Source organism: Amblyraja radiata, chromosome 12 (genome assembly GCF_010909765.2).
Source record: "Amblyraja radiata isolate CabotCenter1 chromosome 12, sAmbRad1.1.pri, whole genome shotgun sequence".
Taxonomy (NCBI): domain Eukaryota; kingdom Metazoa; phylum Chordata; class Chondrichthyes; order Rajiformes; family Rajidae; genus Amblyraja; species Amblyraja radiata.
Window position 1 is genome coordinate 60,118,236 of NC_045967.1, and position 22,175 is coordinate 60,140,410.

Consider the following 22,175-nt stretch of genomic DNA (forward strand, 5'->3'; position numbering starts at 1 on the left):
ACGCCAGAATGCCAGGTCGCCCTTTCTTGCCGAACACAAAAGCACCGTCTTCACATTAAGCCAGGCAACCGCACTGTGCAAAATGACTTTAGGGCAGAGAATCAGTGCCAAAAACACAGCAAAGGCACCGAAAAACTTCAAACCCTCGATATCCAGGCACTCTTGGCAGTCCGCCAATGACAGCCGCACCCTGCTCCCTCGACAATGCAGAAAATTATCAAGGGATTTTCACGCTAAATGGAGGAGTCTTTAAAGCATTGGAAAGTTTCAACAGTCCAACAATAAGTCAGACTATGAATCGCCACTGCCTCTGTTCCTTTCCCAGCGACAGAATCCTTCAAAGGCTGCTTAAAACTTCTCAGCCACTGAGTGAGGACAGACACAGCTATGTGTTGCTTCTTCTCTATCCGATTCGCGAGAGAGATATCTAGCGCTAGGAGAGCTATAGATCGAGATCCTGCGAGCTATCATAATCTAGCGATCTCTCTCCTCTCTTCTCTCTCTCTCTCTCTCTCCTCTTCTTCTCTCTCTCTCTCTCTCTCTCTCTCTCTCTCCGCCTCTCTTCTCCTCTCTCTCTCTTTCCCCCCCCCCCCTTTTAGCCACCCAAGTTCCTCAGATTAAATATATTCTTACACTAATTATGAATCAAGATCAGATTGTATACACAGTTTATTGACCGCGCTTCATTCGCTTTTTCTTTATGGTGAATGATCTGTAACAGATCCCCTGATTCCCTGCGTTTTTCGGAATACCTAACTCGTTCAGCACAGAACAGGAACAGCACAGGGACAGGCTGTTCGGCCCACAAAGCTATGCCCTCTAGTATATGATTTTTACAGCCAGGGGGAAAGGTTTTGATCGCCGACCCTATCTATGTCTCTCGTGATTTTAGATGCTTCCAAGAGGTTTAATTTAATTTAGAGATATGGCTCGGAAACTGGCATTTCGGCCCACGGAGTCCGCACCGACCAGCGATCCACGCACATTAACACTATCCTGCACACACAGGGGACAATTTTAAATGTATACCAAGCCAATTAACCCTCAAACGTGTATGTCTTTGGGGTGTAGAAGGAAACCAAAGATCTCGGAGATAAATGTCACGGTGACAACAAACAGTCTCCGTACAGACAACACCCATAGTCAGGATGTCTGGGTGTTTGGCGCTGTTAGGCAACAACTGTGCCGCTGTGCCGCCCAGATAGATGGATAGAAAATTAAACTTAGAGATAGACACAAAAAGCTGGAGTAACTCAGCGGGACAGGCAGCATCTCTGGAGAGAAATAACTCAGAAACTGATAACTGATTCTCTCCGCGGCTGCTGCCTGTCTCACTGAGTGTTTTGAACAGTTTCCAGTGCCGCTGCTCCGATTCTGCTCCTTACCTACTTCGGTTCAGGAGGAGACTCCGTCAGTGAACGTCCGCTGTGATCGCTACTCCAGCCCGCTGTGTGTCTGGACTTTCCCTCTCCCCGTGTCAAGTACTTGGATGGATTGCTGCACGTTATCCAATAAGGTTCAAGATGTGTGTGAGCTCACTTGTTGCCGGGTGACTTTACTCTTTACCCGCCGGCGTGATCGCTGGGGGACAGTTATACCTACAATGTGAAAACCCACACAGGTCACAGGGAGAACTCCGTGCGGACAGCACCCGTAGTCGGGATCGAACCCCGGTCTCTGGTGCTGCAAGCGCTGTAAGGCAATAACTCTACCGGTGCGCCACCGTGCCGCCTTGTCTGGGGTCATAGAAAACATAGACACATAGAAAATAGGTGCAGGAGTAGGCCATTCGGCCCTTCGAGCCTGCACCGCCATTCTATATGATCATGATTGATCATCCAACTCAGTATCCTGTACCTGCTTTCTCTCCATACCGCCTGATCCCTTTAGCCACAAGGGCCACATCTAACTCCCTCTTAAATATAGCCAATGAACTATGTGGCCTCAACTACATTCTGTGGCAGAGAATTCCAGAGATTCACCACTCTCCGCGTGAAAAATGTTTTTTCTCCTCTCAGTCCTAAAAGATTTCCCGTTTATCCTTAAACTGTGACCCCTTGTCCTGGACTTCCCCAACATCGGGAACAATCTTCCTGCATTTAGCCTGTTCAACCGCTTAAACATTGTGTTAGTTTCTATAAGATCCCCCCTAAATCGTCTAAATTCTAGCGAGTACAAGCCGAGTCCATCCAATCTTTCTTCATATGAAAGTTCTCACATCCCAGGAATCAGTCTGGTGAACCTTCTCTGCACTCCCTCTATGGCAAGAATGTCCTTCCTCAGATTATGAGACCAAAACTGTACACAATACTCCAGGTGTGGTCTCACCAAGACCCTGTACAGCTGCAGTAGAACCTCCCTGTTCCTATACTCAAATCCTTTTGCTATGAATGCTAACATACCATGCTAACATACCATGAGGAGGAGGAGCCATCTTGAGGAACGGCTGCTAGCCAGCAGCCGTCCGTTTTAATTCGCTTTTTTAAATAGTTTTTAGTGAGTCCTGTTTTTCGTTCGTGCGGGAAATTGACTTTTTAATGTGGGGGGTAGGTGTCAACTCTACTTCTATGCCCCTACCTGGTCGGTGGAGCAACTTTTTCTCCGGGCTGCCCGTCGACCCGTCCTCGTGGCCTACCAGCGGGCGTGGAGCTCCATTTCCTGGCGGGGACCGCCCAGCACCTCGGCATCGGTGGCGGCACAGCGCTGGAGCACTATCGCGGAGCGGAGCGGGCGATGTCTTGCCTGGGTCGCCGCGCAGGATCGACGCGCTGGAGCTCCGGTGAGCTGGACCGCCGAGATCAACACCTCCGGGCTGCGGGTCTGCGGAGCGGAGCGGCGACTTCATCATCGGGAGCCTGGGAGCTCCAAACCGGCGCGGCCTTGTCGGCTTCGGAAGCCGCGGTCTCCAACTAGAAAGCGGCCATTCCAGGTGGCCCAGCCGCTGAGTGGACGCTTCCAACGCCGGGTCAACACCACCCGGTGAGAATGGCCAGGAACATTGACCCATGCATTTGTTTCTAGATTCACAGCTTTCTCTGGAACAGGAAACAGAGGGTGAGGATCAACAATAATACATCCTCCCCTCTGTTCCTCAGTACAGGCACACCCCAAGGCTGTGTTCTTTCACCCTGGCTTTTCTCTCTTTACACAAACCAGCTCACATCCCACCACAGCTCCGTCAACTTGTACAAATACGCGGACGACTCAACCATCATAGGATTCATCACCAACAACCAAGAAACTGAATATCGTGCACAGGTCAACCAAGCAGTGACCTGGTGCACACAGGGCCGGCTTTAAGCCGATTTGACCGATTGCCCCCAATTGGGCCCCGCGCCTAATGGGGGCCCCGCACTGATGTTCCGTATTTCGTATGGAGATACGAATTCTCTTTGTTAAATAAAGATTTATTTTTTTAATTCGCCATGCGGATTTTTTTTTAAACGACCATGTATAACAACCGCTGCACGGCCATCAGACACAAACGATTTGTTAACTCGTACTGTTAGCACTTCTTAACATGAAGTTGTTAACAAGTTGTTATATCAATCTGCATCCATCCACATTCCTCAGTAAATGTTATTGTGTTTTGAATGAGTATTAATGACGCCAGGTTCCTTTGAATAAAATTCACGCGGCGTCATAAATACTTGTTTAAAACACAATTACATTTACTGAGGAATGTAGATCGATGACACATTGAGAATTTCTTTAAACTCACCATCATGAGCAAAGATCCGCGAAAAGATCTTTGATCATGAGTGAGGGCCCCGGGCCGCGAGAAGGGGCTTCTTCCTGGTGGGCAGGTTAGTCATTCACCTACCGACCCACGTTGTGTCCCTCTGTGTTTTGCTCTCTCTCTCTCTCCCCCTCCCTCTCTCTCTCCCGCTCCCCATCTCGTCTCTCTCTCGCTCTCCCACTCCCTCTCTATCACCCTGTCTCCTCAGCATTCCTGGAATCATTGACGTTTAGCGGTAGACAAAAATGCTGGAGAAACCCAGCGGGTGAGGCAGCCACCTGGCCCGCTGAGTTCCTCCAGCACTCTGTTTTTTGTTTGGCTCTGAAGTTGAAGGTGGCTCAGCGGGACGGGCAGCGGCTCTGGGGAGAGGGTTGCGTTTCTGGTCGAGACCCTTCTTCAGACAATCACAAGTACTCTCACCGACGAGAGTTTAATTCAGTCTGAAGAAGGGTCTTCTCTCCAGAGTCGCTGCGCTGCCTGTCCTGCTGAGTTACTCCAGCTTTATGTCTATCTTCAATTTCAGAGAAATACAATTTCTCACGGGGGGCTTATAACGTCTCTAAACCCCTCTGGGACCCTCTGAACACCTCTAAACCCCCTCTATTCCCCCCTATTTCCCTCTACAACGCTTCTAAACCCATCTGAAGCCCTCTAAACATCTCTAAACTGTTTAAACTAGGAGGCTACAGGGTGACTTGTATAGGCTGGGTGAGTGGGCAAATGCATGGCAGATGCAGTATAATGTGGATAAATGTGAGGTTACCCACTTTGGTGGCAAAAACAGGAAAGTAGACTATTATCTGAATGGTGGCCGATTAGGAAAAGGGGAGATGCAACGAGACCTGGGTGTCATGGTACACCAGTCATTGAAAGTAGGCACGCAGGCGCAGCAGGCCGTGAAGAAAGCGAATGGTATGTTAGCATTCATAGCATTTAGCATTCATAGCAAAATGATTTGAGTATAGGAGCAGGGAGGTTCTACTGCAGTTGTACAGGGTCTTGGTGAGACCACACCAGGAGTATTGCGTACAGTTTTGGGCTCCTAATCTGAGGAAAGACATTCTTGCCATAGAGGGAGTACAGAGAAGGTTCACCAGACTGATTCCTGGGATGTCAGGACTTTCATATGAAGAAAGACTGGATATACTCGGCTTGCACTCGCTAAAATATAGGAGATTGAGGGGGGATCTTATAGAAACGCACAAAATTCTTAAGGAGTTGGACAGGCTAGATGCAGGAAGATTGTTCCCGATGTTGGGGAAGTTCAGAACAAGGGGTCACAGCTTAAGGATAAGGGGGAAATCCTTTAAAACCGACATGAGGAGAACTTTTTTCACACAGAGAGTGGTGAATCTCTGGAACTCTTTGCCACAGAGGGTAGTTGAGGCCAGTTCATTGGCTATATTTAAGAGGGAGGTAGATGTGGCCCTTGTGGCTAAGGGGATCAGAGGGTATGGAGAGAAGGCAGGTACGGGATACTGAGTTGGATGATCAGCCATGATCATATTGAATGGCGGTGCAGGCTCGAAGGGCCGAATGGCCTACTCCTGCACCTAATTTCTATGTTTCTATGAACTGTTTTGGGAGAGAAAAATGCTCACGGCAGACCAAACGTGTTAAACAGAAATTGGTCAGATATTGAGCTTTACACAGTAAGAAATCATGTGAAATAATCACTGAATTTTAAATGAATGTACCTGTACCTACTGTTTAGTTTGGAGATACAACCAGATAGTCCACTGAGTTCGCACCGACCAGCGATTTTTGTTACAGATTTGACAATTTTATTTGGCAGCCAATCAATCGCTGTCTCTAAGGGGGTTGTGTCCAATCACATAATGCAGTTTAAAGGTAATTAGCAGCTACGGTAAATGTTGGAAGCCAGCGGAGCTACTGACAGTCAAACGGGAGGGAGCAGGAGAGATTCACACAGTGTATAATCCATAGCACCTAGTGTACAATTTCATAATATATACTAAATAACTGGGCTGCCACACCTTGGCTGGGAACCTGGGGCCCACCAAAGTTGTTCCCAATTGGGCCCCGCCATCAGTTTTCTAATTGGCCACGCAATTCCTAGCACCGGCCCTGGGTGCACAGACCATGATCTCTCACTCAATTCATCAAAAACAAAAGAACTCATCATCGACCTAAGACGCCAGCCACCCCCCAAAACTCCTGTGCTCATCAACAGTGAATCCATCATCATCACTGACACTTTCAAACTCCTTGGTACCCACATCAGCAACAATCTCAAATGGAGGACAAACGCAGACCACATTTATGGAAAAGCCCAGCAAAGACTTTTCCATCTCCGACAGCTTAGGAAGTTCAGAGTAAGGCCTCATCTGATGCTCTGGTTCTAAACAGCCATTATTGAAAGCATCCTCACTTCATCCATCACAGTTTGGTTTGGCAGTCTCGACTCACTCTCCCGGAAGAAATTACAACGCATTATAAACAGAGCTTCCAAAATTATTGGCTTACCCCTTCCATCCCTTGAATCACTCTACCATAAACGGACACTTCACAAAGCCCGCAAGATCATCACTGACCCCACTCACCCTGCGCATTATGCCTTTCAGCTACTGCCCTCTGGGAGGCGTTACAGGTCAATTGCCTCCAAAACAACCCGTTCCAAAAACAGTTTCATTCCTACCGCAATTAACTTTCTAAACTCTGTACGGTGAGGAAATACGAATAAGCATGGCCCTTATGTATTATGAAATGTGTCTGTTTGTATGTATATCTACATTACAAGTTAAATGTTTGATGAAATGTTGGAACCTGTACCGAGCTGTACTGATAACAAATTCCACCAGCCTGGCTGTGTGGTCATTAAAAAATACAATACAATACAATACAACATCCGGCCTCTGTAGAGGCAATTGCGGTGGCCTCAATAGGCCTGACTTTGGGGTGAACTTGGGGTGGGGACTGGACATTGTGCCTTCCCCCACAGTGGTATTCACAGTGGCTGCCGTGAATGGAGAATGAACGCTGGCGCGCTTTAGCTGCCGTTGTTCTCTTTTCACATTATGTTTTTGATTTTCTGTTTTTGGACTGAATTCTGTTTTTAATTTGTGTCTCTGTGATGTCTTTATTATTTATTTTATTCTGATTATATGTTTATATACCTGTTAATCTATGTAAGGTGTCCTTGAGATGTCTGAAAGGCACCCATTAAATAAAATTTATTATTATTATTATTATTATTCGCTTTCTTCACTGCCTGCTGCACCTGCATGCCTACTTTCAATGACTGGTGTACCATGACACCCAGGTCTCGTTGCATCTCCCTTTTTCCTAATCGGCCACCATTCAGGAGACTGAAGAAGGTCCATCTGTCTCCTCAGATCCTGGTGAACTTCTACCGCTGCACCATCGAGAGCATCCTTACCAACTGCATCACAGTATGGTATGGCAACTGCTCTGTCTCCGACCGGAAGGCATTGCAGAGGGTGGTGAAAATTGCCCAACGCATCACCGGTTCCTCGCTCCCCTCCATTGAGTCTGTCCAAAGCAAGCGTTGTCTGCGGAGGGCGCTCAGCATCGCCAAGGACTGCTCTCACCCCAACCATGGACGGTTTACCCTCCTACCATCCGGGAGGCGCTACAGGTCTCTCCGTTGCCGAACCAGCAGGTCCAGGAACAGCTTCTTCCCGGCGGCTGTCACTCTACTCAACAACGTACCTCGGTGACTGCCAATCACCCCCCCCCACCCCCCGGACACTTATTATCACTTATTATTATTTATTCAAATCATTTGCTATGTCGCTCTTCCAGGGAGATGCTAAATGCATTTCGTTGTCTCTGTACTGTACACTGACAATGACAATTAAAATTGAATCTGAATCTGAATCTGAATCTGAATCTTCAGGTAATAGTCTACTATCCTGATTTTGCCACCAAAGTGGATAACCTCATGTTTATCCACATTATAATAATAATAATATATCTTTTATTGTCATTGCACGTCAGTGCAACGAGATTTAGTATACTGCATCTGCCATGCATTTGCCCACTCACCCAGCCTATCCAAGTCACCTTGCAGCCTTCTAGCATCCTCCTCACAGCTAACACTGCCCCCCAGCTTAGTGTCATCCGCAAACTTGGAGATATTGCATTCAATTCCCTCAATTCAAATCATTAATATATATTGTAAGTAGCTGGGGTCCCAGCACTGAGCCTTACGATACCCCACTATTCACTGCCTGCCATTCAGAAAAGGACCCGTTAACTCCTACTCTTTGCTTCCTGTCTGCCAGCCAGTTCTCTATCCACATCAATACTGAACCCCCAATACCATGTGCTTTAAGTTTGTATACTAATCTCTTATGTGGGACCTTGACAAAAGCCTTCTGAAAGTCCAGATATAACACATCCACTGGTTCTCCCTTATCCACTTTACTAGTTACATCCTCAAAGAATTCTATAAGATTCGTCAGACATGATTTACCTTTCATAAATCCATGCTGACTTTGTCCAAAGATTTCATCACTTTCCAAATGTGCTGCTATCCCATCTTTAATAACTGACTCTAGCAGTTTACCCACTACCGATGTTAGACTAACTGATCTGTAATTCCCCATTTTCTCTCTCCCTCCCTTTTTAAAAAGTGGGGTTACATTAGCTACCATCCAATCCTCGGGAACTACTCCAGAATCTAAAGACTTTTGAAAAATTATCGCTAATGCATCCACTATTTCTGGGGCTACTTCCTTATGTATTCTGGGATGCAGCCTATCTGGCCACCAGCAATGGACTGAATACATCACGGGGGAGAAACAAAAGAGACACCAAATGCTGGAGTAACTCTGCGGGACAGGCAGCGTCTCTGGAGAGAAGAAATGACTGACGATTCGAGTTGAGACCCTTCTTCAGACTGGTCAGGAGCGAGGGAAATACATAGATAGGGAAGTATAAGGTGTGAAAATGGGACAAAGGGGATGGAGACTGTAGATGGTTTATGCATGCAACCTATAATATAGCTACTTCAATACCATTAACCACGCCTACCCACATCAGTATAACTGTGATATCCTCCCCTTGTTCCTCCCCTGTTGGTTCCAGCACACCTGAAGACTAGATGCAGTCAGTGCTGGGACGAGTGTACCATGTGCTTGAATAAAAGACTTAGTAAAGGTTTCAGTGTGCAGACATCATTCCTTTACAGTGACCAAGGAAAATGTAGAATAGAACATTGTTAGCTGGAAGAAGGGAACAACAAAGCAATCAGAGATAAAATGTAGTCAGAGATAGAGACTGGTTGGAGAACTGGGAATGGGAAAGGATGGAGAGAGAGAGAGGGAAAGCAAGGGTTCCTTGAAGTTAGAGAAGTCAATGTTCAAACCGCTGGATGTAAGCTGCCCAAGCAAAACATGAGGTGCTGTTCCTCCAATTTGCTCTGGGGCTCACTCTGATAATGGAGGAGGCCCAGGACAGAAAGGTCAATGTGGGAATGGGAGGGAGAGTTAAAGTGTTTCCCAACCGGGAGATCAGGTAGGTTTAGGCAGACTGAGCGGAGGTATTATAGACCGCCAAATGGGGAGCGAGAATTGGAAGAGCAAATATGTAAGGAGATAGCAGATATTAGTAGTAAGCACAAGGTAGTGATTGTGGGAGATTTCAATTTTTCACACACAGACTGGGAAACACATTCTGTAAATGGGCTGGATGGTTTGGAGTTTGTAAAATGTGTGCAGGATAGTTTTTTGCAGCAATACATAGAGGTACCTACTAGAGAAGGGGCGGTGCTGGACCCCCTGTCGGGAAATGAGACAGGTCAGGTGGCGGAGGTATGCGTTGGGGGGCATTTCTGGTCCAGTGATCACAATACCATTAGTTTCAATACAATTACTAGACCAAGTGCAGACCCGTTGGGTCTGTTCCCCCAACGTGCGGTTGTGGGGGAGGGGATGCGGCATGCAGCGTCACACACACTAACTATCCCCCCCTCATAAGAGGAGAGAGGAGAGGGGGCGAGAGAGGAGAGGGGTGAGAGGAGAGGGGGGGAGAGGAGAGGGAGGGAGAGGAGAGGGGGGGAGAGGAGAGGAGGGGGTGAGGAGGGGGGGAGAGAAGAGTGGGAAGAGGAGAGGGGGAGAGGAGGGGAGAGGGGGGAGAGAGGAGGGGGGGAGAGAGGAGAGGGAGGGGAGAGGAAAGGGGGAAAGGGAGAGAGGGGGAGGTGAGAGAGGGGGGAGAGAGTAGAGAGGAGGGAGAGGAGAGAGGGGGGAGAGGAGAGAGGGGGAGGAGACAGGGGGGAGAGAGGGGGAGGAGAGAGGGGGGAGAGGAGAGAGGGGGGAGGAGAGGGAGCAGAGGAGGGGGGAGAAGAGGGGGGACAGAAGAGGGGGGAGAGGAGAGGGAGGGGGAGGAGAGGGAGGGGGAGAGGTGAGAGGGGGGGAGGGGAGAGGGGAGGGGGGAGGAGAGGGGGAGAGGGGGGAGGGGAGAGAGGAGGGGGGTGAGAGGAGGGGGGAGAGAGGAGGGGGAGGGGAGAGGTGAGGGGGGAGAGGAGAGAGGGGGAGGGGAGAGGGGGAGAGGAGAGATGAGAGGGGGAGAGAGAAGAGGGGGGAGAGAGGAGAGGGGGTGGAGAGAGGAGAGGGGGGAGAGAGGAGAGGGGAGAGGGGAGAGGAGAGGGGAGAGAGAGGGAGAACTACAAAGAGAGAGGGAGGGGGAGAGAGAGAGGTGGGGAGAGAGAGGAGGGGGAGAGAGAGAGAGTGCCTTTTTAATTCAACCCTAACAACCATTTGCAGGTACAGGTAGTTCTTTTTTATTTCAAACTAACTATATATTCATTTTCAAACCAAATTAAGGGTATTTGCAGTGCTGTCGACATTTGTTCAGTGTCATTCAGAGCTCAGAGTGACAGAGACTAATTGACAGCTCCAGCTTGCAGAGACTAATTGAGGCACACCGCTTCCTGGTTTTATAGTCCCTTCCCCTGCCTCCAGCGGAGGCAGCAGAGAGAATGCGGAATTTTGTAAAAATATTAATATCTCTGTTATTTTTATATTTATTAGAAGTACAGTAAATTACAGTAGTACACATCAGATATATCTTATTACATTTGTTGTACCACTTCGTTTTTCGAGCTTTAAAAATGGTAGAAATAAAAGAAGTAAGGAAAGTGAGCAAGAGTCGTGAAGGTGCAGGAAAGTGTTGTGAAAAGAAAGCCCTTTAGAGAAGAAGTTAGAGAAGGAAGTAAAGAAAGGAAATAGACCCTAGAAAGAAAAGAAAAAAAAGGAGAAACAATAGCAATCTCCGCAAAAAAGGATATACCAACCGTGTTTTTTTTACCCCCGTTACCAGTTCCTGGTACCATTTATTTTTTCAATTACTATTGCACCTTATGCTTGTAATAGTTCCATAAATGCAGACCACGTCGTTTGGAAGTGGTCTGCTTTGCCTGCTAGGAGGAGTCTCATCTCTTCCAGGTGTAATGTTTCGAACATGTTTGAAATCCACATTTTTATTGTTGGTATTGGAGCGTTTTTCCAGAATTTGAGTATAAGCTTTTTTCCCATTATTAGCCCGTAATTCAGTAAGTTCTTTTGAAACACGTTTAATTCGGGGTTACCTTCCGATATTCCAAAAATGATCCTTTCTGCTTTTGGTACAAGTTTTATTTTAATTAATTTTGTGAAGCTTTCAAAAATTTCGTTCCAGAATTTTTGGATTTTTATACAAAAAACAAAAGAGTGCGCTATGTTAGCTTCTTGTGACTGACATTTATCACAAATGGGTGAGACATTGGGGAAAAGTTTATTTATTTTAGTTTTTGAATAATATAGTCTATGTAATGTTTTGAATTGAATTAAAGTATGTCGTACGTTGATCGAGCATTTATGCACATAAAGTAAGTGTTTATCCCAGCTCTCTTTTGAAATTTTTATAGCTAGTTCTTGTTCCCAGTCTCTTCTAATATTATCGGTTGTAGGTATTTCTATATTCAAAATAATGTTATATAAGTATGATATTAGATTTGCTGATTCAGCCTTTGGCTTCATGGCTTCATCCAATAAGTCTGGGGTCATGTTATGATAGTCTTTTGTGTATTTTTTCAGGTGGTCACGGATTTGAAGATATTTAAAATATTGATTATTTTTCAAATTATATTTCAGTTGTAATTGTTGAAATGATAATAATTTCCCTAATTCATACAAGTCTCCGAGCGTTTTGATTCCTATTCTTTCCCATTGTGTAAATGATTTATTTATAATTGAAGGTTTAAACGACGGGTTATTGACTATTGGCATTAAAAGAGATAGATTTCTTAATTTTAGATTCTGTTTTATTTTTTTCCAAGTTCTAATTGTGCTATGTATAATTGGATTTATATTGTAATTTTTGTTATTCAGATTCATTGGTGAGAGGAGAGTCGCTCCAAAATTACACAGAGAGCAGTCCTCTCTCTCCATTACAATCAAGTCCACTTGCTGGGCAGAATTGTCCAGCTGGTGAATCATATTTTTAATATTTACTGCCCAATTATAGTACATAAAGTTAGGGAGCGCTAGACCATCCATCTCTTTTGGTTTACTAAGGTGTGCTCTTTGTATTCTGTGGGATTTATAATCCCATATAAATTTGTAATGTCTGAGTCTAGTTTTTTGAAAAACTTTTTTGGAAGATATATTGGAATTGATTGAAATAAATATAGGATTTGCGGTAAAAATATCATTTTTATAGCATTTATTCGACCTATTAAAAACATCGGGAGCATTTTCCAGAATTTGATTAGATTATTTAGTTTCTTAAGTAAGGGACTATAGTTGGCATTAAACATAGCATGATAGTTTCTAGTAATTTCAATTCCCAAATATTTGAATTTTTCTGTGGCTATTTTAAAGGGGAATTTCAAGAGATGTGTTGAGTCTTTTGGTTTTATCAACATAATTTCACGTTTGTTCCAGTTTATTCTGTATCCTGAGAAAGATCCAAAGTCCTCAATTACATTTAGTATGTTTGGTATACTGATTTGGGGTTTTGTGATGCACAGTAGTACATCATCTGCATATAAAGATATTATGTTATTTGAATATTTTGTATTATAACCGTAAATATCCGGGTGTGTTCTGATTTTTTCAGCTAAAGATTCAATTACCAGATCGAATAACAGCGGTGATAATGAACATTCTTGTCTATTGCCCCTTGTTAATTGGAATTTCATAGATAGTATATTATTAGTTAATACTAGACCAAGTGCAGACCCGTTGGGTCTCTTCCCCCAACGTGCGGTTGTGGGGGGGGGGGGGAGGCGGCATGCAGCATCACACACTAACTAACCCCCCCCTCCTGCACTCACGCTAATGGAGGGGAGGAGGGGGGAGAGAGGGGGGAGGAGAGAGGGGGGAGGGGGAGAGAGAGTGGGAGAGAGGGGGGAGAGAGAGAGAGAGGGGAGAGAGAGAGAGGGGGAGAGGGGAGAGAGAGAGAGGGGAGAGAGAGAGGGGGGAGTGAGAGAGAGAGAGGGGGGAGAGAGAGGGGAGAGAGAGAGGGAGGGGGTAGATAGAGAGAGAGGGGGAGAGATAGGGGGAGAGAGAGAGGGGGGAGAGAGAGAGGGGGGAGAGAGAGAGGGGGAGAGAGAGGGTAGAGAGGAGGAGGTGGGGAGCAGGGGTAGGGGTGTGTGGAGGGGAGGGGGTTTAGGGGAGGGTAGTGCCTTTTAACTTCAATCCAAACCCAAACAACCATTTGCAGACAGTGCTTTTTTACCTCAAACCATATTTTCATTTTCAAACCAAATTAAGGGTACTCACAGTGCTGTAGACATTTGTCAGTGTCATTCAGAGCTCTGTTTGAGGCACACCACTTGCAGAGACTGATTGAGGCACACCACTTCATGGTTTTATAGTCCCTCTCCCTCCCTCCAGCAGGGGCAGCAGAGAGAATGGGGAATGTTGTAAAAACATTAATATCTCTGTCAATTTTCATCAACGGGAAAGATCCTCGGCACACATGCGGCGGAGGGGGGCTCTGAGCGAGGTGGCCAAAAATGACGGCCGTAGGTGGCGGCATACTCTCGGAAACCGCAGCACAGAAAGCCAAAACCGGTCAAGAACAGAGTTTTAGTAATATAGATTCTAGCCGTGGGTTTGTTATATAAATATTTTATCCATGTGATGAAGTTCTCTCCCATTTGAAATTTTTGCAATACTTTAATCATATAATCCCATACTACTTGATCAAACGCTTTTTCTGCGTCCAATGAAATGATAGATAACTCTTGTTCTTGAGGTTTGTGAGAGTGCATTATGTTAAGCAGACGTCTCAGGTTATTAAATAAATGTCTCTTAGGTATAAATCCTGTTTGATCCTCATTTATTAATTTACTAACATATTGACTTAGTCTTCTAGCTAGTGTTTTCGCTAATATTTTTTGACCCGTATTTAACAAAGCAATAGCTCTATATGAGCCTGGTTCTTCTATATCTATATCTTTTTTTAATATTAATGTGATCGTTGATTCTGCTAGTGTTTCAGGTAAGATTTGTTCTTTAAAAGTGTATGTATACATTTTCTGTAGACGTGGTGTAACTATGTCGTAAAAACATTTATAAAATTCATTACTGAATCCGTCTGGTCCTGGTGTTTTTCCATTCTTAAGTGTGTTTATTGTGTCTTCTATTTCCTTAGATGTAATTTGTGCTCCCAGTTCCTCTTGTTCCTTCAGTTCTAGTTTTGGAAGGTTACAATTGTCCAAAAATTCTGAAACTTTATCATTGTCTATTAGCGTTTTGGATGTGTATAAATTCTTGTAAAATTGAGCAAATCTTTTATTGATATCATTAGGTAGTGGTAATAATTCCCCTTTATCTGATTTAATCTTTAAAATTGCATGATCTGACAATAATTTATTTAGCTTAAATTTCAGTATTAAAATTTTATTTTGTTTATCAATAGTTGGATCTTTAGCATTATCTATATCTAGTTGTCTGATTTGTGCTTCTAATTGTCTTTGTTCATTCTTATTCTTTTTGTTTTGAAAAGCTTGGTATGAGATAATGACTCCTCTAATAAATGCTTTGAAGGATTCCCATAGTAAAGTGGGCGATATATCTGGTGTATCGTTTGTCTCAAAAAATATGTCCATCTGTTTTTTTAGATATATACTCCCTTGTGGGTCTTTCAGAATTAGCGAGTTAAACCTCCAGAACGATTTGTTCGTAGACATTCCTTCTAATTTTAAAACGAAAGTTAGCGGGGAGTGATCTGAAATCGTATTGGTGTGATATTTAGGGTTCATGGTATAAGGGATTAGTTTTGTATCCACTAGGAAGTAGTCTATACGTGAGTATGTTTTGTGTAGCATTGAATAAAACGAGTATTCCCTTCCAGTCGGATTCGCGATCCTCCAAACGTCTGCTATATTTGTATTTTTTATATATGTATTTAAGAGTTCACTAGTTTTAAATTTCATATTACCTCTTTGTTTTTGCATCGAGTTATTCTAAGTATGGATCTAAAACACAGTTGAAGTTTCCTCCATTTTATAACAGTTTGGTAGTTAAATTCTGCGATTGTATTCAGGATTTTATTGAAAAATTGAGGATTATGAAAATTGGGCGCATATATATTTACCAAAGTGATTGGCGTAGCATAGATCTCTCCTGTAACTATAAGATATCTCCCTTCCTTATCTGATATAATGTTCTTTGATTTGAATGGTATTCCTTTGCGAATAATGATTGTGGTGCCTCTGGATTTCGAAGTATATGAGGAGTGAAATGTTTGGCCTATCCAATTCGCCCTCAATCTCATCTGATCTTGATGTTTAAGATGCGTTTCTTGTAGAAAAGTAATGTCCGTGTTATATGATTTCAACTGAGCTAGTATTTTGCCCCTTTTAATTGGTTCATTAATACCCCTTATATTCCAGCTACACAGTGTGATTCCTCACATTTTCTTTTGTTTATCATCTTGCATTTTCTCTGATTTTAATACCCTTATTTATTATGGTGCATCCATACCTCAGGACTGTGGATATTTGGGGGGCGTTTATATTACTAACTTCCATGGTAGATCCCTTTTGCGATTGTCCTTAAAAAAAAACACATAGTTGTGACATATTGTGATAAAAAAAAAATTAAACAAGTAAAATTACAGTGTCTGAAGTATTCGACACTGTAGTGAGTGTCCCACCCGACATCTATTCGACTTCCGAAGTTGATGTACAATTAGCTCCGCTCCCTTTATAACTCTAAATCTAGGAGGGCGGTACCATTTCAAAATCAGTTATATTTCACCCAATTACACTATATATATATATATATATATATATATATATATATATTTCATTCAGACTTATCAGATCTTGTGTTCAGCTACTGTGAAATTTATAAATCTAACACTTTCATCTACTAATTATTTATAATTAGTTATACCTTTGATAATAGTAAGCTGTTAGCTGAAAGGGTTGACCAGAATCAGGCTCCTGGAATTATGCCAGGTGCCTGAGTCTCCTCCCTTCCCCACACGAACTACATAGCACTTAAACTTTCAGTATTATCTACGTTAATTCTAAAATTTGTTATTTATTATTTCTTTATCCCTGTTTAACTGTCTCGCTCTATATACGAGCTAGTCAGTCTTTTTTAACACATTATTACATTTTGCCCATTATATAGTTCAGGTTAGTTTCCATTTCTATTTCTATATTAGTATTGTTAATTATTGTTATTTCTCTATAATTTGTAAAGCTATTTAAAGATCTTAAACCACCATTTGTCCTTGTGATGTTTTCAACATTCGGCTCTGCTGTTCGTCTCTGCGTTGCTTATCAGTCTTTCCTTCATTTTGAACAAAGAATGTCCTTTTGAATTCCAAAGCGTCCAAAGGAGATAAGGTGTCTAGACCAGCGCACGTGGAAATGCTCTTCCATTTTAAACTTTAGAGAATGGTGTTTCTTCCCTTATCTTCAGGTGTTCTCTGTGAAGTAATAAAAGGAAATAATTTGTCCATATCGTCCCGCTGCCTTGATTAATCTTCTGTTTCTGCCACTATCTCTTGGGCATATTTATAAGATGCGTCCGAATTAGTGAAAGTTTTCTCTTTTCCCTTGTAAGTAATGCGCATTCTGGCCGGATAAAAAACGCCACATCTGACATCTTTAACTCCATGGAGAATCTATCTTGTCTGTGAGAACTTTCTTCTCTTTTGCACGATCTCATAGGGATAATCCCGGAGGAGTTTGATGGTGTCTTTTCCAAAGGTCATCTTCACTCCGTATTTGATTTTTTTCATCAGCTCTTCAAGTGCTGAAATGTCCCGAAGTTTGACTATGATCTGTCGTGGGTGGGCTGGATCTGCTTGTGATCTTGGCTTAAATCTAATAATAATAATAATAAATTTTATTTAATGGGCGCCTTTCAAACATCTCAAGGACACCTTACATAGTATATCGGAATAACATATAATCGGAATATAACAAGTAATAAAGACATCAGAGAGACACAAATTAAAAACAGGATTCAATCCAAAAACAGAAAATCAAAAACACAGTGTGAAGAGGGAGCAGCGGCAGCCAAAGCGCGCCAGCGTCCACTCTCTCTTCACGGCAGCCATCTTGGACACAGACCTACAAGACTACAATTAGACAAAAAAAATCATCCCCCCACAGTGGGTAGCGCACTGTGGAGGAAGGCACAATGTCCAGTCCCCACCCCATGTTCACCCCAAAGTCAGGCCTATTGAGGCCACCGCAGTTGCCTCTACGGAGGCCCGATGTCCCTGGCCGTTCTCACCGGGTGGTCTTGCCCCGGCGTCGGGAGAGTCCTTTCGGCGGCTGGGCCACCTGGAACGGCCGCATCCTGGTTGGAGCCCGCGACTACCGAAGCTGACAAGGCCGCACCGGTTTGGAGCTCCCAGGCTCCCGATGACAAAGTCGGCGCCGCCTCTCTGCACTAAATCTAGGTATTCGATGTGCCAATTTCCGGTTCCACAGGTAGATTGAGTACATGTTTGATTAGGGTGGCAGTGAACTCACGGGCGTTGTTTCCCTCTGCTCCTTCTGTTACTCCCAGTATTCGTAAATTTTGGCGTCGTGAGCGAACTTCGAGATCAAGACATTTATCTGAGACTTTCGCCAGTTGACTCTTGAGGCTGTCTAGTTCTAGCTTCATTCCCTGCATATCTTCAGCCATTTGTTCAACAACTGTTTCCATGTCTTTCATTGCAGTTACTTGTGAAGAAACAATTACATTCACAGCCTCAAATTTCTTCTTAGTTTCTTCTTCCCCTTTAATAATTCTCCCCATTAACTCTTCATGCACATCCTCAATTCGTTTTTGTATAATGCCAATGCAGTCAATAACTTTTTGATTACCAGCATTGATGTTCGACATATTTTCCATCAATTTAACATTAATATTTTCCATCATTTTTGAGTTTCCAGCCTCAATATCCTTTCTCAGTTCTCTTACCGAGTTCTTTATCTCCTCCATTTCATTTTTCTCCTTAGTAGCCATCTCAGTCTTGGATCTTGTAGCCATTCCAGAATCCACTTCAGAGGTCTGTTCTTCAGTTTTCTGGGTTTTTCAGCAGTTGTTTTGAGATTGTTCTCTGAGGGCTCTGAGCTGGAGATGTTTTTTTCATTTAAAAGCCTTTATCCTCCGTTTTAATCACAGCGCTTACTGATGACGTCATCAGCGCGACGTCCCGGTGCTCCGGTAAGTTTTTTGAATTGGTCCCGACCTCCAGACCCGATTTTAACGCGAAAAATCGCGAATTTACAGCAGCGGAGTTAAAAGTTGCGACCGCTAGTCCAGCATGGCGTCACCGGAAGTGATCTCTGTCATTTTTCATCGACAAGAAAAATCCTTGGCGCACGTACGGCGGAGGGGGCTCTGAGTAAGGTGGCCAAAAATGACGGCCGTAGGTGGCGGCGTTCTCTCGGAAATCGCAGCACAGATGGCCAAAACCGGTCAAGAACAGACTTTTAGTAATATAGATGGAGAGGGTCTGAACTGGACCAAGGGTTGAGATTTTTGATTGGAGAAAGGCTAACTTTGATCAGATGCGTAAGGAGTGAATTGGGACATTTTGCTTTTTGGGAGGACATTTAAAGGGGAAATTTTAAGCGTACAGAATCTTTATGTTCCTGTTCGGTTGAAAGGAAATAGTAAACATTGGAAAGAGCCCTGGTTTTCAAAGGAACTTGGACACGGTTCGGCAAAAGAGAGAGGTCTACAATAATTTTAAGCAGCATGGAGTAAATGAGGTGCTTGAGGAGTATACCGAATGTGAAAAGAATCTTAAGAAAGAAATTAGAAAAGCTAAAAGAAGATATGAGGTTGCTTTGGCAAGTAAGGTGAAAGTAAATCCAAAGGGTTTCTACAGCTATATTAATAGCAAAAGGATAACGAGGGATAAAATTGGTCCATTAGAGAGACAGAGTGGACAGCTATCTGCGGAGCCAAAAGAGATGGGGGAGATATTGAACAGTTTATTTTCTTCGGTATTCACCAAGGAGAAGGATATTGAATTATGTGAGGTAAGGGAAACAAGTAGAGTAGCTATGGATACTATGAGTTTCAAAGAAGAAGAAGTACTGACACTTTTGAAATATATAAACGTGGATATGTCTCCAGGCCCTGACAGAATATTCCCTAGGACATTCAGGGAAGTTAGTGTAGAAATAGCAGGGGCTATGACAGAAATATTTCAAATGTCATTAGAAACGGGAATAGTGCCGGAGGATTGGCGTACTGTGCATGTTGTTCCATTGTTAAAAAGGGTTCTAAGAGTAAACCAAGCAATCATAGACCTGTTAGTTTGACGTCAGTGGTGGGCAAATTCATGGAAAGGATACTTAGAGATAATATATATAAGCATCTGGCTAAACAGCGACTGATTAGGAACAGTCAGCATGGATTTGTGCCTTGAAGGTCATGTTTGACTAATCTTCTTGAATTTTTTGAAGAGGTTACTAGGGAAATTGATGAGGGTAAAGCAGTGGATGTTGTCTATATGGACTTTAGTAAGGCCTTTGACAAAGCTCCTCATGGAAGGTTGGTTAAGAAGGTTCAATTGTTGGGTATTAATGGTGGATTAGCAAGATGGATTCAACAGTGGCTGAATGGGAGATGCCAGAGAGTAATGGTGGATGGCTGTTTGTCAGGTTGGAGGGAGGTGACTAGTGGGGTGCCTCAGGGATCTGTGTTGGGTCCACTGTTGTTTGTCATGTACATCAATGATCTGGATGATGGTGTGGTAATTTGGATTAGTAAGTATGCAGATGATACTAAGATAGGGGGTGTTGTGGATAATGAAGCAGATTTCAAAAGCCTACAGAGAGATTTGGCCATTTGGAAAAATGGGCTGAAAGATGGCAGATGGAGTTTAATGCTGATAGGTGTGAGGTGCTACATCTTGGCAGCACAAATCAAAATAGGATGTACATGGTAAATGGTAGCGAATTGAGGAATGCAGTCGAACAGAGGGATCTAGGAATAACTGTGCATAGTTCCTTGAAGGTGGAATCTCATGTAGATAGGGTGATAAAGAAAGCTTTTGGGGTGCTAGCCTTTATAAATCAGAGCACTGAGTATAGAAGCTGGGATGTAATGTTAAAATTGTACAAGGCATTGGTGAGACCAATTCGGGAGTATGGTGTACAATTTTGGTCGCCTAATTATAGGAAGGATGTCAACAAAATAGAGAGAGTACAGAGGAGATTTACTAGAATGTAGCCTGGGTTTCAGCAACTAAGTTACAGAGAAAGGTTGACCAAGTTAGGTCTTTATTCTTTGGAGCGCAGAAAGTTAAGGGGGGACTTGACAGAGGTCTTTAAAATGATGAGTGGGATAGACAGAGTTGACATGGATAAGCTTTTCCCATTGAGAGTAGGGAAGATTCAAACAAGGGGACATGACTTGAGAATTAAGGGACTGAAGTTTAGGGGTAACATGAGGGGGAACTTCTTTACTCAGAGAGTGGTGGCTGTGTGGAATGAGCTTCCAGTGGAAGTGATGGAGGCAGGTTCGATTTTATCATTTAAAAATAAATTGGATAGGTATATGGATGGGAAAGGAATGGAGGGTTATGGTCTGAGTGCAGGTAGAATCATAGAATCATAGAAAGTAGGTGCGAGAGTAGACCATCAGGTCCGTCGAGCCCGCACCGCCATTCGCTCATGGCTGAACACTAAACAGACACCCTTACCCACAAACAGTAGACACAAGACACAGAACACAAGACACTACCCTCCCCTTTATACCGCTATCTCCCCTCTCCACCCCAAGAACCGCGTGATCTCCTGGGGGAGGCAAAAAAACGGATAAAAACCCAGGTCCAATTCGGGAAAAAAATCCGGGAAATTCCTCTCCGACCCCAATCCAGGCGATCGACACTTGTCCAGGAGATCACTCAGGTCTTACTATACTAACCATACCTAGGTCCATATCCCTGCCCTCTCCCCGTAGCCCCTTATCCCCTTGGCAGCTAAAAAACCATCTATTTTAGATTTAAATATATTTAATGTTTCTGCTTCCACTGCTCCCTGGGGCAGTGAATTCCATAAATTAACCACCCTCTGGGTGAAGAAGTTCTTCCTCATCTCAGTTTTAAAAGAGCCCCCCTTATTCTGCAACTATGTCCCCTAGTTCTAGTTTCCCCGATCATTGGGAACATCCTCGGTGCATCCACCCGATCAAGGCCCCTCACGATCTTATATGTTTCAATGAGATCGCCTCTCATTCTTCTAAACTCCAAAGAGTAGAGTTCCAGCCTACTTAACCTTTCCAGGTAGATGGGACTAGGGGAGAATAAGTGTTTGGCACGGACTTGAAGGGCCAAGATGGCCTGTTTCCGTGCTGTAATTGTTATAAGGTTATATATGGTTATATATGGTTCAACAAAATGATCACAGAGCCTGTGTTTGGTCTCACCGATATACAGGATTCCACACCTGGAACAGCAGATACAGTAGATGAGGTTTGAGGAGGTGAGAGTGAACCTCTGCCTCACATAAAAAGACTGTCAGGGTCCTTGGACGGAGTTGAGGGGGAGGTATAGGGACAGGAGCTGCATCTCCTGCGGTTACAGCGGAAAGTACCTGGGCAGGGTGTGGTTTGGGTGGGAAAGGATGAGTTGACCAAGGTGTTGCGGAGGGAACGCTCTCTGCGAAAAGCGGAAAGCGGTGGAAATGGGAAGATGTGGCCAGTGGTGGGATCCTGTTGGAGGTGGTGAAAATGTTGGAGGATTATGTGGTGTTTGCGACGGCTGAAGGGGTTAAGGGCGAGCACTTTAGCGACTCTCTTCCTGTTGCGACTGGGGGGAGGGGGAGCATGGGCAGAGCTGCAGGGAACCAAGGAGACCCTAGTGAGGGCCTCATCTGTGATGGGAGAGGGGAACCCCCATTCCATAAAGATTGAAGACATTTCCGAAGACCTGGTATGGAGCACCTCATCTGGGAATAGGGGATGGAATCCTTACAGGGTGGGGAGAA

At 44.0% G+C, this 22,175-nt stretch overlaps 1 protein-coding gene across 1 annotated transcript in view; it reads right to left on the reverse strand.

The window, feature by feature from the left end:
- The window catches only part of LOC116979330 (interferon-inducible GTPase 5-like), a 159,599-nt gene that overhangs the window by 8,517 nt on the left and 128,907 nt on the right, over nt 1-22,175 (reverse strand). The window contains exon 2 of the mRNA XM_033030936.1: nt 1,386-1,598. The gene's annotated coding sequence lies outside the window, so the exon portion shown is untranslated. The remainder of the gene's footprint in view (nt 1-1,385; nt 1,599-22,175) is intronic.